This window comes from Peromyscus californicus, unplaced genomic scaffold (genome assembly GCF_007827085.1).
Source record: "Peromyscus californicus insignis strain IS unplaced genomic scaffold, ASM782708v3 Scaffold_11__1_contigs__length_118956290, whole genome shotgun sequence".
Classification (NCBI taxonomy): Eukaryota; Metazoa; Chordata; class Mammalia; order Rodentia; family Cricetidae; genus Peromyscus; species Peromyscus californicus.
In genome coordinates, this window is record NW_026294402.1 from 78759883 (window position 1) to 78774979 (window position 15097).

At 39.3% G+C, this 15097-nt stretch overlaps 1 protein-coding gene and 1 pseudogene across 3 annotated transcripts in view; one reads left to right on the forward strand and one right to left on the reverse strand.

Annotated features, from left to right (window-relative positions):
• The window catches only part of Bckdhb (branched chain keto acid dehydrogenase E1 subunit beta), a 297770-nt gene that overhangs the window by 209803 nt on the left and 72870 nt on the right, over window positions 1–15097 (forward strand). The window contains exon 11 of one of the 3 annotated variants that reach the window (XM_052715572.1): window positions 1292–14495. The exons of the other annotated variants lie outside the window; for them this stretch is intronic. The gene's annotated coding sequence lies outside the window, so the exon portion shown is untranslated. Of the gene's footprint in view, window positions 1–1291; window positions 14496–15097 lie in introns of those variants that run through there. 3 annotated transcript variants of the gene reach the window in all.
• LOC128096241 (small nuclear ribonucleoprotein G-like) lies at window positions 81–1285 on the reverse strand (annotated as a pseudogene).

Here is a 15097-nt window from a genome sequence, read left to right on the forward strand (position 1 = left end):
CAATATTGAACAATAGAAGTTCTCTGTAGATAGGTCTTTTACCATGTATAGTGTTTTCATTTTAGCATTTTAATTTGTCTTATTGCTTGACAATGTCACACATATATACAGTGTATTCTGATCACTCTTACCTCCACACCCTCTCTATTCTCCCTCCCATCCCTATCAACTCCACTCTTATCTCTGTCAGTCCCTTTCCCAGATTCATGACTTTCGGTTTTGTCTTACGACTCATTTATTATAATCAGAGTCATATGTGTGACTATTGGATTGGGGCTAGCCATTAGAGCTTGGTGTGGCACCAGTGGGATCACAACTGAAAGGCAATGATCCCCCCTCTCCCTGAATCTATCAGTAGTAAATAGCTGTGTGTGTGTTGGGGGGCACCTAAGCCCCTTCTCCATCGATGATATTCTCTGAAGTATAGAAGATTTTTTTTTAAAAAATCTAATTTACATGTTCTTATTTCATTACTTATGTTTTTTTTTATTCTGAGTATCACAAAAAAGTTTCATATGAAAATATACATGACCCAATTCTACATCCCAATCAAACAGTCCTTAGGGAAAGGATGTGGACTCCTCTGCTGACCAGCCATTGTTTAGACTCTTTCCAAGGCTTCTAACATGATGGTGCCATTTCCTCGTATGCCCACCATGCCTATGCTATTCTGTTACCTACTAGTTGCCATTTCCACACACTCATCAATCACAAGATTCATAAAGGAATCAAAGCCCCGTAGTATTCCTTGTACATGTCGGCCACCATTTAACTTCAATGATAACTTCTTGTCCATAAATTTCTTCAGCTCGGGAGGGTGGGCCTTGGCAACTTTTCAGCAGGCTCGGTATGGTGGAGTCATTACTTATATTTTTGATGTCATAAGAATCCTTTGCCAAAATGAGAGCCTAAACTATTTCTCCTATTTTTTTCTAAAAGTTTTAGTTAGCGTCTATATCTCCATCTTGAATCTACTTTGAGTTAATTTTTGTGTAGTATGTGAGGCTGTAGGATGAGGCTGCCCTCTACTGTGTGTAGCTCTTGACTTGACCACCACTGTATCCTCTGTTAGTGAATGACCTGGGCATTCTTGTCAAACCTCAACTGGCTCTGAAGGTGTGGATGTGATGTGCTGTTGTCCCTGGGGGCATGAGCATGCTTCTGGATTCTGTTAGATTCCCTGTTCTGTATCAAATCCTTATGCCAGCATCATAAGTTTTGAATGCTGTTGCTTTGTAGTCAGTTCTGAAATAAGAATGTTTAAGGACCTCTACTTTGGTCTTTTCTAAAGGTGCCTGCTGCCACAGTTCAACTCCTGGAACCACACGGTAGAAAGAGAAAGCCATGGTAGAAGGAGAAAGCCAACTCCTGCAAGCTGTCCTCTGACCTCCACATCGCCATGATGCATGTGCCGTCCCCCCCACACTAAAATAAATGTTAAAAAATTAAAAAGTTTTTCTGAACTCTTAGAATACAATCAGATTTAGGATAAGCATGCCATTTTCACAAAGCAATTAGGTGTGATGTTGATGTGGACTGTATCTCAATTTGAGGAGTGTCCCATTTTTACAAGGTTAAGTCTAGAGGTCCATGTACATGGGAGTTTTCCATTGCTTTCTTCCTTATTTAGTTTGTCTCAGTGATCTAGTGTTCAAACTATATTTTCCCTTCTTTGGTAAGTGTAGTCCTAATAATTTCACTATTTTAATGCTCTAGCCCCTTCCATGTTTCCTCTCTCCAGCTTGTCCCACACCCCCTCTCAAATCAACAGCCTCTTCTACTTTGATTATGAAAAGGTAAATGGTTGAACCTAAAAAAGATTACATTAAGTGAGGAAACCCAGGCCCAGAAAGACAAACACCACATATTTTGCAGCTCCTAGTTCCAAATCTTCAGATATGAGTAAATAACATAGAGTTACCACAGAAACCAGGAAAGTAAAAGGATTTACTTTCAAGTTTGCATGTACACATGCATGCCATAATGAATTTATGTGTACTGTGTGTGTGTACACGTGCCTGAGGAGGCTTACACTGGAGGTTCAAGTGGTTGTGAGCTGCCCAAAGTGGGTGCTTGGAATCGAACCTGAGTCCTCTGCAAGAACATTAAGCATTCTTCATAACTGAGCCATCTTGCCAATCCCAGGATTTCACTTCTTTTGTGGCTGGACAGTATTCCATTATGTATATGCACATTTCTTTGTCTACTTACAGGTTAATGGACACTTTCGTTATTCCTATTTCTTGAATATCGTGGATCTTGGTTCAATACACATGGGAGTACAGATGTCTTACTCACATGTTAATTTCATTTCCTTTATATTATACTCAGTAGTTAGATTGTAGACCCATATAATAGTTCTGTTTTACATATTATGAAGATGCTGAATGATAATTTGCATAATGACTGCCCTAATTTCTATTCCCACCAACAGTGTGCTAGGGTTCTCTTTGCTCCACAACCTCGCTAGTACTTGCTATCACTTTCATGTCGCTGTTTGGTTAAAAACCATTCTTACTGGTTGAAAATGATTTCTTACTCTGGTTTTGCCCTGATGTTGCCCTGATGTTGAGTGATATTGAGCATATTGCATAAACACCTGCTGGTATTTGCATGCCTCCTGTTGAGAGAAGTTGAGCCCCATTGCCCATTTCTAGAAGAGGTCATTTTATTTATTTGTTGACTGCTCTCAACTTTGCGGAGTTCTGGATTTTAACCCTTCATTTCTTTGCTTTGACTCTTGTTTCCTTTATGATTTAATGTATGCTGTTCTTGTTTGCCTTCATTTTCTTTCCTTGCCAATTTCAATATTCTAAAGCGTTTTCCATATGCTTTCCTCCAGGAGTTTCATAGGTTCAAGTTTTACCTTTAAGTCTTTAGTCTTTTTAGAGTTGATTATTGTATCTGATGAGAGGGGCCTTTCCTCTTCTGAATGAAGATATCCACTTTCACAGCACTGCTTACTGAGAAGTATGTCCCTTCTTTACCTTGTGTTCTTTGCATATTTGTTGAAAATCAGTTGACTGTACAAAATTGGCAGCTTATTTCTAGGCTCTCTCTCATGTTAGTCTGCTGTCTTCCTTTGTAGGCCAGTACCATGCTGTTTCAATTACTGGAGCATGCACATTACTGAAAGTCCAGATGTAAGACACATTAAGTGATATCAGGGGATGTTCATGCTTTTGGGGTTGGACCTGAAGCTCTTCTAGAAGCCATTACATAAATAACAATTACATAAATGCTCCAAGGATTCTCCACATGCCTATGGTACAGATGTTTCTCTGCACAGTGAAGTCCGTCAGCTCACCAGTCATTTTTAAATGTTTCATAGCTTAAGCTTTTATGCTTATAGGTTTGGTACATTTAAACCTTTTGTTTGTGACATAAGGTATAGATATAAGGCTTCCCCTCTGAATATTTTCTCTTTTAGTTTTTTGAAAAATAATCTAATGATTTTGACCAGTTTGTACATTAATATGCACACTTCAAAAATCAAAAGGTGGAAACTTCTGGCACTTTTCCTCCTGTGCCTTATATCACATACCATAAAGGGAGCTAGCCCTGGGACAGAGCCTCTTCACACGGACCATAGCTCATCTCCTTGTTCTAAATGTACCACCCCATGGCTAGCCTTTCTAAGATGATGTGAGTGCAGTGTAATTTTTTTCAATACCCTAATTGAGAATTATCATTCTATAGTTAGCTAAACAAGAAAGTATTTAAAATATTTAGAAAATATTTTATCTGTTAATACTTTAACCAATATTTTTATACCTTTATTTTTTCATTCATGGGCTCTTCCCTTAACATCTGGAAGTAAGTTTGTCATTCTTTAGATTTTTTTCCCCTAAGCCAGCGAAAGCTGTACAATGGGAGAATTGTATCGTAAAGGATATGTCTGCAGAGCAATCCCAGAAATGGTCATATCTTAAATGGCAAAGCATATGAATGTGAGATTCGGTTGAGAATCTGAAAAGGAAGAAGTAATCCAGATTTTTCTAGGTGTATTCTAAGAGCAGCAGCAGGAGTCTTGATGAACATTGAAGATAAAGATGAGAGATTTGCCAAGTTTGGAGGATACAGCCACTTACCTGCTCCTGCTCAGGCTTGTCGGCAGCTACCATCAATGAGCAAGAGGCAATGAATAGTTTCCTCTGCTGGTGATGCAGTTCAGTGGAGACCTTAGCTCTGGACTCCTGACCTCCATAGTCCCGAGAGAAAGGATGTCCATTGTTCTAAGCCATTAAGGCTATCTAGTTTGGTACAGCTGCTTTATGGTCCGGGCAAGAAGAGTAACACTGTCTTGGAGACTGAACTGCCAGTCTCAAGCTGTAACTTATTAATGCCCAGTGTTCTCTGGACATACTTATTCTCATTATCCGCTCTTGTTTTTTAAAGGGAAACATAGCCTTTCCCCATGCTGTAGGGTCTTTTTAAATTTTTTTTCTCCTGATGTGCTCCCTCCTTGTTGATTGCATTTTGTGAGCCAGGTTAGTACACACACACACACACACACACACACACACACACACACACACACACACACACACGGTTTTCTCACTCCCCATTTTCCCATTGTTACCTCTTTTTTTGGTGTTATGGTCCTCCGCTCCCAGTTACTGCTAAGACCAATGTGAAGGAACATCTTCCCTGTTTTCTTCTAGGGATTTTATGGTTTCTAGTTTTACATTTCAACTTTACTTCATTTTGGCTTGATTTTTTTTGCATGGTATATGTGCCCATATTTTTCCTTGTTAGCATGTGGTTATCCAGGTCTGCCAACAACATTTATTGAAGAGACTCTTTTTGCCATTGTCAGTTTTTTGTTCTTTTGTCAAAAATTGGCTAACCATACATGTATTGCCTTATTTCAGGGTTCCATTTCAATTCCACTGGCCTATGTGTCTTTTCTAAAGTACAATGCAGGATTTCCTGGGTTGTTTGTAGTATAATTTATGAGAAGGCTGTAGCGATTTTTTTCTTATGCAACCTTATCTTGTTTATTTGAATCTTCCTATGGTTTCATATGAATCTTAGAATTGCTTTTGTTCCCTTATTTTGGTGCAAATGGCAGTACTTTTGCAGATTGCCTTGATTAGCATGGATATTTTACCAATATTAATTATTTTAACCCATGAGCATGGTGTATCAATGCATTTATATTTGTCACCTTAAATTGCTCTCACCAGTGTTTTCTAGTTTTTCAGTTTAAAAATCGTTTACTTCCTTAATTAAGTTTATACCCAGCATTTAATTTTTGGATGCTATTGTAAGTGGGAATGTTTTATTAATTTCTTTTAAAATATGAAGTATTTAAAAGTTAATTTATTATTTGTGTGTGTGTGTGTGTGTGTGTGTGTGTGCACATGTGCACACACCATCGTGCACATGTGAAGGTGAGAAGACCACCCTAGGTTTTGCCTTCCACTTGGGTTTGGGAATTAAAGCTAGTCAGGCCTGTGCTACATGCACTTTTGCCCCTGTGCCATGGTGCTGGCCCTAACTTCTTTTTCAGACAGTTAATGGTAGTGTATGGAAATAAAACTTCTTGTAAGTTGATTTTATACCCTGCAATTTACCTCTATCCTTAGCTCTACTGGGTTTTTTAAAATTTTTATTTATTTATTTTTATTCATCTCTTTATTTTACATCCTGGCCACAGCCTCCTCCCATCCTCCTTTCCTGGACCCTCCTGCCATGTATTAAGGCTGGGCAAGGTGACCCAGTATGAGGAGTAGGTTCCCAAAAGCCAGTAAAGGAGTCAGAGACAACCCCTGCTCCCACTGTTAGGAGCCCCACAAGAGGACAAAGCTAAACTGAAATGTACATGCAGAGGGCCTAGGTCAGTCCCATGCAGGCTCCCTGGTTTCCAGTTCTTAAGGCCCTATGAGCCCAGGTCAGTTGATTGTATGAGCCTTCCTATGGTGTCCTTAACCCCTCTGGCTCCTATTCGACTTTCTCCCTTTCTCCTCCTCCCAAGGATTCATGAACTCGGCCTAATGTGTGTCTTTGGGTCTCTGCATTTGCCTCCATCAGTTGCTGTAAGGTGCCTCTCTGATGACAATTGGGCCAGGCACTAATCTGGTCACAGATTTTTTTTTTAAAATCTTTAGAGGCTTCTGTGTATAAGATTATGCTGTCAGCAAAGAGACCATTTTATTTTATTTTTCCTTCCCAAAATAAACACCTTTAATTTCATTTTTGGGGATAAGTGCTCTGGCTGGAACTTCTGGTATGCTGCTGAGAAGGAACAGCATTGGGCATCGCTATCTATGTGGTCCTGGAGGGAAGACTTTCAACCATTCCCCATCACTTAGGATGTGAGCCATGGATGCCTTACATGTGGCTACAATCATTTTGTGAGTGTACATCTCTTCTGTCAGCCCTTAATTTTTTGAGATTTGTTGCTCTGAAGGGATGTTGAATTTGGTCATATTCCTTGCATGCTTTATTCAAGATGACAGTGTGGTAGTTTCTGTTCTTCCTCTTGTTAATACTGTCTGCCATGTTTATTGATTTATATTACTTCATAGTGCTGGAGGTTGGATTTAGAGCCTTGGACCTGACAGACAAGTATCAATGACTGCACTATGCCCTAGCCCACAGGATTAATTGATATGTATATTGAGCCATCCTTGCACCTGAGGGATAAATCATGCTTCCTTATGGTGTATGATCTTATAAATATATTGTTGTTGAATTTGGCTTACTCATTTTTTTTGGGGAATACTTCCATTTGTGTTCATTTGTGGTATTGACCTTTAATCTTCATGTCTTATAAAGTCATCATCTGGCAAAAAGTAACCTGGTTAGTTAAAGCAATCCTGAGCAAAAAGAATGTTGGAGGAATGCTATTCTAGATTTCAAGATATATTACAGAGCAATAGTAAAAGAGGAATATTAGACTGGTACAAAAATAGGTGTATAGGTCAATGGAATAAGACAGAAGAACCAAGCATATATTTTTGATGAAGAGACCAAATTATACAGTGGAGAAAAGACAGCAGCTTCAACAAATGGTGCTGGGAAACTAGATGTTCTCAGGCAGAAGAATGAAATTAGACCCATATCTATCACCCTGTATAAAAATTAGACCCAACTGTAACAAAGACCTCAGTTTGAAACTTGAAACACTAAACCCACTAGAAGAAAACATAGGCAGTATCCTATATAAGTATAGGAAAGGACTTTCTGACCAGGACTCCACTAGCTAATTCCTATTAAGGTCAACAATTGACAAGTGAGACCTTATAAAACTAAAAAGTGTCTGTAAAGCTAAGGAAACAATCATTTGAGTGAAGAAACTCATGCATGGAGTGGGACAGAATCTTTGCCAGCTGGACATCTGACAGAGGGTTAATATCCAGAATATACAAAGAACCCACAAATCAGGGTCAAGGAAACAAATGACCCAATTAAATAATGGGCTAGGTATCTAAACCAAGTTCTCAATAGAAGGAATAAAAATGCTTAAGAGGCTGGGCGGCAGTGGTGCACTCCTTTAATCCCAGCACTCGGGAGACAGAGCCAGGTGGATCTCTGTGAGTTCAAGGCCAGCCTGGTCTACAGAGCGAGATCCAGGACAGGCACCAAAACTACAAGGAGAAACCCTGTCTTGAAAAAACAAAAAACAAAACAAAACAAAAACAACTTAAGAAATACCTCAAAACACATTCATCATTCTTAACAATTAAGGAAATGCAAATTAAAATTGCATTGAGATTTCATCTCACCGCAATCAGAATGGATAAAATCTATAAATCAATGAACAATGAATGCTTGTGATGTTTGTGGAAAAGGGGAACCCTCATTATCCATTGTATGAATGCAAATTGGTGTAGCAACTCTGGAAATCAGTATGGAGAATCCTCAAAAGTCTAAAAATAAATCTACTGCATGACCCAGCTATATAACTCCTTGGCATATATATACCCAAAGAACTTGATACTCTATTCCACAGATACTTGCTCAGCAAGGTTCCTAGCTACCCTACTCACAATATGAAGGAAATTGGAACAATATAAATGTCCTTTCTATTGATGGATGGATAAGGAAAATATGATATATATACACAACAGAATACTACTGAGCTATAAACAAAAACAAATTCATGAAATTTGCAGGTAAATGAATGGACCTAGAAAAGATTATATTGAATAAGGAAACTCAGATTTGGAAAGACAGATACTGTATATTCTCTCATCTGGTTTTTAGCTCCAAATCCTCAGATGTGAGTATGTAACACAGAGTCACCATAGAACCCAGGAAGTGTAAAGAGACCATAGGTGGGGGAGTACCTTGGAGGTGAGTGGCAGGATACAGGTGATATGAAGAGAGAAATTAAATAATGGAGAGGAGGATCCATCCTGGATGGCAGGATGGAGGCCAATATAGAAGGAGAATGAGGGATGAGAGATGAATAATACCAATGCTGTTTGGTAAGCCTCAAAGGATCAGGTTATTTTATATTTACCTAAAGTTATATACAACACATAAATGTACACACACACACACACACACACACACACACACACACACACACACACACACCATATGGAAGTTAAGCTACTTAAGCTGAAAATGCTCCCCACAAGAACCTTAAATGAACAAAACCCCAGTACCAGGCACAAGAAACATCCTTTGAAATGGTCAGGGTAGACCAAGCGACTCCTAAAACAACACATATTATAGAGGCCAAGGGTGGGCTCCTGAAAACATATTTAAGACACAGGACTCAGATGATTTGAACTCTCTCTCTGAGCTGAAAGCCTCTTTCCTAAGGTCTGGCTTCCATGGTTCTAAAAACACAATGACACTTCCAAGGGAAGGAAGCCGTTAGACAATCCTACCCAGCCACAACATCTGTGAACTGTGACAATGACCAACATGACAAGATATGTAGGTGCAATAAGTGGCATTCACATGTCAGTGGTGACTATTAACTGTGTAAATGGACTTAAGGTCCATTCAACAGAAGAGCTATCATTCCTGGTACTGAAAACCTAGTCAGTTTTCCAGGGCTAGTAAGGTCATGGATCTTAGAGAAGAATCTATTGCCACCACTTTGCTAGACCAGTATAATTCCTTACTATATTCTAAATCTGATACGCACAGATAAATGTAGCTACTACCTCTCATCAGAAAAGCTCTTCTTTACAGCCAACAGAGACTATCACAGAAAAGCACAATGGGACATAATGCAGAGATCAAAGGACTGTGGGAAGCCCAGCCTCCACAGATCTAGCTACACTGTAGCTCCTTCATCTATGGCTCAGGGGACATCGTAGGAGAAGAGACTGAAAGATTGAAAGAGTCAGAATTCCAGGAAGCCTGCTGTGAAACATCTCTCCTCGAAATGGCTGCATAGACAAGACCAGAACAATGGAATTATCAATGTGGAATACTGGAATGTGGAAATAACAGTTGCAGTGCTAATGTGGAGTGGGGAAAATTTCACAGGGTCCTACCCCTGGACAAAGAACTACAGGCAACTCTTGACTTCCGAGAGAAGGGAAAATAGCCTCTCCCAGGGATGAATCCCTTTATTGGTTGTTCAGTGCAGTGACCAGCCTTGAAATCATACATACAGAGACAACAAAATGGATTCAGCAGGTTGTATTTATATGTATGTGTGCATACACATACATATGTATGTATGTAAAATAATAAATAAAAAAGGATATTAATTTGAAAGGGGAGGGACATGGGAAGGGTGGAGAGAGGGAAAGTAATATAATTCTATTTCAATTAAAAACATATTTTAAAAAGAAACTTGTAAAATAATATATTTCCTTGAGGCCTTGACCCACTCATATTTAAAGTAGTTACTGATAGAGATGCCATTTTTTTAGTTCCTGTCTTTATGATTTTTCTTCTCCCTCTCCCTCCCTTCATTCTTTCTTTCTTTTTTTGTAGTGGTATGCTTTCAGTTCTTTTCTCTTTATTTTTCTGGTCTCACTCAGTGGCTTCCATGAGTTTTAGATAAAACATTTCATAGCTACAAAAGCCCATTTTAGGTTGATAATTTAATTTTGTTTGCAGATTAAAAAAAAAACTCTAGAATTTTACATCTTATATTCTCCCTCATGTTATACTATTGTTTTCATAATTTACATGTCACATTTTTTCCTTAATGAACCTTCATTTGTGTGTGTGTGTGCAATTGCATAATTAAAGTTGATTTCTATACTATCAACTCAGTGTTAACGCACTTTGAATTAGACAGCAGTAGCTACCTTCTCAGTGACTTTTACGTGTTAAAACGTTAGACCAAAAGCACCTTGCTGAAATGGCTAACACCGTAAGGTGCTTTGTCTTAGTATATTCCTTCTCTTGTGTTGTATAACTTGGTGAAGCCAATTAGGTAACAAAGTCACCCCACTGCTTCTCATTGTTTCAGGGCAGGCTAGTCCCCAGTGAACAATTGCTCCATATTACCTGTTTTATGGAGTACTTGGGTGTTCTATTCTCTTCTGGGTTTTTGTCCTCTTTGTCATACTAACTAATTTCTTGTTCATGAGAACTTAAAGTAGTAGATGCTGATTTATAGTTCCTTTGTTCTTCCCTACCAAATACTCCACATAAGAATTTTATTTGCTCATAAAGATGTGCTGTGCCCAGCAACTGACTTTTGCTTTGTGCCTGGTAGTCTCTCAGGAGTACGCAGTATCTGGAGTTAGGCAAAGGATACTCAGATTTAGAAATTATTTTGCTATGGTTGAGACAGATAGTTTCGTTTTCTGGTTGGTGTCAATTCTGGTATTCTTTCTACTAATGGTTAGCAATTCTGTTGCATGGAGCCAAGTTAGCATGTCAGAAAGTACAGCTTTATGAACTGCCTTTAGCTAGTGCCGATTCTTCTCACGTTGTTGATGTAATCCAGTCTATTCTATTTTATTGAGAATTTTCATTTTTCTCCTGCAGCCGTTAGTGAGAAACTGAGCTATGATGGTTGGGGATTGCCATCTGGATTCCCTTAGAACCCAAATTCATGTCCCATTAGTAAATATTCTTGTGGTTAACGTTAAACTTCAACCAGACACTGTGGTAAATTGGATAGAGGAGAGCTAGGAGAAGTTGGTCAATGGATACTATGCTGCATTAGTTAGGCTGAGTGAGGTCTGGTGTATAGCATAATAGGGTGAATATAATTAGTAGTAGTGCAGTGAGAATCTTATAGAAGAGAGGGTTGTGAGCAGAACCACTGTAAGAAAAACGATAAGATTCAATGTATCAGGTGGTTGATCATTGCCTAATGTACATGAGTCAGGACAAGAGATTGTGTTTCATAAGGTTACAAGTGTTTCAATCATAAAAACATTAATTTAATAAAGACCTCTCAGTCTATAATTCTCAGACTTTTTTCCTAATGTCAAGACCAAACATACATATTTGTATGCCAATTTGTTTCTTATTCTTGTGATCATTCTCTACTACTAAAGGTTAGTAATTATTTTTGACATTTGCATTCAATATTACAAACATTCACATTGAAATTCTTCTGTTTCATGTGTCAATGTTTATTTTTAAACACGTTTTTTATCCACAAGTCTCCTTCTCTTGAGAACTTTGATTTATTCCCTTTTATATAGAACATGCTGTAAAGTAAGAAATTTTGATTTGTGTTTCCCTGATGGCTAAGGATATTGAACACTTCCTTAAATGTCTTTCAGCCCTTTGAGATTTTCCCTGTTGAGAATTCTCTGTTTAGATCTGCACCCCATTTTTTAATTGGATTATTTGATATTTTGATGTCTAGCTTCTTAATCCATTTTTTGGTTGAGGGGCATCTAGGTTGAGGGGCATCTAGGTTGTTTCCGGATTCTGGCTATTACGAATAATGCTGCCATGAACATAGGTGAGCATGTGTCCTTGAAAAACAAAACAAAACAAAACAACATCATCATGAAATTTGTAGGCAAATGGATGAACTAGAAAAAAATCTAGTGAGGTAACCCAGGCCCAGAAAGACAAACACAGGTGCCAAACATAAGACAAATTACTAAATGGTCTTATTAATAAAACAAAAAACAAAACCTGGAGCCAGGTATTGGGGTGAAAGCTGAAAGATCAGAGAAGCAGAACAAGTCACAGTCAACATCGTCTCACCAACTCCTTAGCTGATCTCGTTTCCTTAGACTGAAAGCCTCTCAGTCCTCACTGGAATGGATCTCAACTGAACTGCCTAAAAGCCTCTAGTTCCTGGTCCTCACACCTTGTATACCTTTCTGCTTCCTACCATCACTTCCTGGGATTAAAGGTGTGCATCCTTCCCAAGCAAAGACATGAGATTTCAAGTGCTGGGATTAAAGATGTGTGCCACTACGCCTGGCTCTGTTCCCAGTGTGGCCTTGAACTCACAGTGATCCAGACAGATCTTTGCCTCCCAAGTGACAGGATTAAAGGTGTGTGCCACCACTGCCTGGCCTCTATGTCTAATTTAGTGGCTGTCTCTGTTCTCTGATCCCCAGATAAGTTTGTTAGGGTGAATAATATATTGGGGGACACAATATATCACCACATGTACTCACTCATAAGTGAATATTGGATGCAAAACAAAGGATAACTAGGCTACAACCCACAACCCCAGAGAAACTAGGTAAAGAGGAGGAGCATAAGAGGGCCACACATAGATTGCCCCAGGAAGGGGCAATCTACTGGGTAAACTGGAAGTGGGGAGTAAAGGGGAGGGGATGGGGTGTGGAACATGAGGGTTCCAGATGACTGAGTTGGAGGAAGGATGGAGAGGGAGAGCAATGAAAGAGATATCTTGACAGAGTGAACCATTAAGGGGTTAGGGAGAAATTTGGAGCTAGGGAAATCCCTAGGAACTCACAAGAATGTCCCCAGCTAAGACTCATAGCAATGGTGGACAGGGTGCTTGAACTAGCCTTCCCTTGTACTCAGATTGGTGTCTACCCTAATTGTCATCACCAAAACCTACATCCAGTGACTGATGGAAGCAGATGCAGAGGAGACCCACGGTCAGGTACTTGGCCAAGCTCCTGGAGTTCAGTTGAAGAAAGGGAGGAGGGATTACAGGAGCAAGGCAGGTCAGGATCATGATGGGAAAAACCACAGGATAGCTGACCCAAGCTACTGGGAGCTCAAGGGCTCTGGACTGACAGCTGGGGAGCCTGCATGGGACCACACTAGGCCCTCTGAATATGAGTGACAGTTGCGTGGCTTGATGTGTTTTTGAGTCCCCTGGCAATGGGACCAGGACTTATCCCAGGTACATGAACTGGCTTTTTAGAGCCCATTCCCTATGGTGTGATGCCTTACTCAGCCTTGATGCAGGGGAGATGGGCTTAGTCCTACCCCAACTTGGTATGCCGGCCTGTGTTGACTATCCAAGGGAGGCCTTACCCCCATGAGGAGGGGATGAGGGTGGGATGGGGAGAGGTGAGGGTGGGAGTGGGAGAAGGAGAGTGAGGGAACAGGGGTTGGTATGTAAAATGAAAACAAAATTTTTTAAAATTAACCTCCCCCCAAAAAAAGAAATTTTGGAGGTTTCTTTTTTTCTTTCTATCTTTCTTTCTTTTTTTGAAAGATTGTGGCATTAACATATGACTAACATACTAAAATCTATACACTTTTATTGTATGTAATATGGTAAATTTGGATATAACTACTTAGTTTTGAAAGTATTACTGCAATATTCATTATCCTAAAAATTCCTTTCATCCCTTATGATGATGATGGTTTTGACAGTGATGATGATGATAGTTGTTGTGATGGTGATGGTGGTGGTGATGATGGTGATGATGGTGATGATGATGATGATGATGATGGTGATGATGATGATGATGATGATGATGATAGTGATGATGATGGTGATGGTGATGGTGATGACGAGTACCATGGCTTGTTAGCTCTGATAACAATGTTTTAGTAAGCTCTGCCATCTTGGCAGATCATTAAGCTATATAATACATAGAGAAATTTCATTTTTGCTCTTTATTTCCTTTTGTGAGGTTCTATATGAGTCAAACATTTCTGAATTCTGGCATATCTGAGGATTTTATTCTTTTGATTCATATGAGTGACAAGTTGGTTCTTTTTTAAATCATTCAATTTTTATGTTTATGCTTACATATGTGTGCCTAAGTATATGTCTGTACACCACATGCATGCAGGCACCTAAAGAGACCAGATGGAGTCATCAGATCCCCTGGAACTAGAGTTATAGGTGGTTGTGAACCATCATGTGGAGTCTAGGAACTGAACCAGGTCCTCTGGAAGAGCAGAAGGTGCTCTTAACTGCTGACCTATCCCTCCAGCCCCATAGTTGATTCTTCTCATAAAATTTTTCTTCAAATAAATTGTTACTACAATATTGGTTCCCATATCATGTTGGAGAGGAAAAGTGTTTGTTAGAATGATATTTTTGCTTTGTTTAAAATCTATTGTTTATTTGCCTGCTTGTATGTAATCTTGAAGATCTTATTTATATTTTTCCTTCAGATTCTAAAATAAATTTATGACATATTAGGCATCTGTATCTTTTTATTTCATTTGCTTTTGGCTGTGGTTGCCTACTTTTATCTTTTACTTCAATTTAGTTAAGCATTTGTTATTTTCTATATTTGATTTTGTTTCAACTTTTGAAACATTTTCAAGCAACAGATAAAAGTATCTTTCCTCAAAGATCACTGGACTTGCTGGCCACCTGCATAGCTTCAGGTTCAATGAGACCTTGTTTCAAGGTAAAGAGCTGAAGCATCACAGAACAAGACACCCAACATCCTTCCCCAGCTCCCATAGACAAACATGGGCTCCCACATCTATGTACACCTGCCTATACACTAGACACACCATACCACACCATACTCATAACACACACACACACACACACACACACACACACACACACACACACACACCCCTACAAATCCTCACAAGTGGCCATAGTACACACACAAATACATACTGCATGCACAGACACCTACAGAAACACACATACACATAGCACAGTACATACATCCCACACCCACAAATCCTCACAAACCCCATACAGCCTTTCCATCCCCACACGTTATCCTTCCTCAGTTCTTGATCCCTATGTCATTCATTGCTTCCTGGCCCCTTGGCGTTT